This window comes from Bidens hawaiensis, unplaced genomic scaffold, assembly GCF_021521415.1.
Source record: "Bidens hawaiensis isolate Kalapana, Puna unplaced genomic scaffold, B.hawaiensis_p1.1 tig00044190_1, whole genome shotgun sequence".
NCBI lineage: Eukaryota > Viridiplantae > Streptophyta > Magnoliopsida > Asterales > Asteraceae > Bidens > Bidens hawaiensis.
Genome location: NW_027497846.1, coordinates 47741 through 49910, shown reverse-complemented (window position 1 = coordinate 49910; position 2170 = coordinate 47741).

Genomic DNA, 2170 nt, shown 5'->3' with positions numbered 1-2170 from the left:
AATACAAGTCTTTCTGACATAACCTTGATTTCAGTTACCCTGTTATATAATTAACTTAACAAAAAAACGTGTAAATAAAATATTTATAAATAATAATTAGAATGTGTAAGTAGTAACGAATGTAAATTAGATTATATATGTTTGTAAATATGAAAATAGAAATGAACCTTACGGAAAAAATGTGAAATTTCATAATTTAATTGATGAAAATACGTGTGGTGAAATTTATTGTGAAACTGAAAGTATATAGAGGCAATAACATAAATATTTTTGGTTAGTTAATCAAAGAAGAAATATTATTCTCGATTGCATTTAAGGTTATCAATTTCATATAAATTTGTAAGATTTTTAAAGATGCATATATATATATATATATATATGTGTGAAAGTTCATACCTAATTTATCTAATTAATGCTTCTTTCAACCAATCAAAATTTTTCTTTTTATTTTTTCTTTTAGTTAATTACAAGGTTATATTAGTCAAAGTTGTTTGTTCTATATTTGGAATTATTACTATATAATGCTAACCGACTGAATTATACAGTTATTATTTTTTTAATTTAATGGTTTTTAATTTAGATCTTTTCATTTAAACTCTTGTTAATCAACAAGTCCTTCTTTGCAAACCCGACTCAATTTTCTTCATATATCAACATATTTAAGAAAATACAAATAATCTTTCATACCATATATTTATCTAAAATTGGTCAACACCATTCATTTTCTTAGTATTCACGTCTCAAGAATCCATTTTTAAACAATAATCCAAAATATACATTTCTACACGTTTGAACAAATAAAACAAACTAATTGTACAAATAGTAATTTTTGTGTTTTGAAACAAATCCTTAATATAAAGTTGTATTTTAATATATCCTACACAAGTATTAATCATACTACACACATAAAAACTCTAAATAAACATATAACCCTTCATTCACTAAATTAAAGAACTCATGTAACATTTCCTACACAAATTTAATAAATCCGTACACCATGGTATTTGAATACATCCTACACAAGTGTTAATCATATTATACAAATAAAAAATCTTAGAAAATAGATAACCCTTCCTATACAAAATTAAAGAACCCATACACAATGGTATATGAATATATCTTATGCAAATATTAATTGAATTAAACAATATAATAAAACATTCTCATTAACAATACCCCAACATAAGTTGAATACATCCTACACAAGTAGAAAAGTATTTTCATTGGTATTTGAATATATCCTACATAAATTAAAAAACATCCTACACAGTTTATGTATCTTATCATATTCGTGAACAACCACTGTTTGTTATAAAATATACAAAGGATCAAAACTATACCTACACAGAAAGAATGCAACCCTACACTCTCACCGAAGTCATTTTTTGTTACGAAATCGCAGTTAAAGAAAACAAGAATTTTTGAAATAACTTCTTGAATCACGCTATTTTTTAATCTTATTGCAAATGTAGATGTTTCAACATGAACACCATCATGTGTTTTAGTAATCTGAGACAAAAAAAAATTAAGATAAGGACAAATCTTGGTACGTATTTGAATTTTGTGATTGGAAGATTATGGAAAATAAGCATTAAATAAGATTTATCATCATAATTTTAGAAACTCATTGATTGTAAAACGTTTGTTACAAAACAATAAGACAAAACTACCGTTTTTATATTAAAATCCTATAAATGATTTGGTTATTTATTACAAGATTGTCATTATCATTATGAACCATAGATCAAATATAATCAATGGTACAAATTCATTTCTTACACTTCTTGCATTAGTTTGATTTCTCTTTTGAACCATACCCTATATATATATACTTATATATATATATATATATATATATATATATATATATATATATATATAATTTTTTAAAATTCAAACTATAGAATGAAATTAGAGAATATCATATACCATACTTAATATAGTTATATAAATCTAATTTAACATTTTAATAATTAAATTAACATTTAAAATTAATCCTCAAAAAAAAATATATTTTGAGGCTATATGAATTATCATATAAGTTAAAATACAAAGATTTTTAATGCATAAAAGTTGTAAATGCTTCTCCAAAATAAAAGTTTATAAATTATAATTATATACAAATATACAAAAAATCAAAAATGTAAACCTGGAGATGTTATTGCATTCG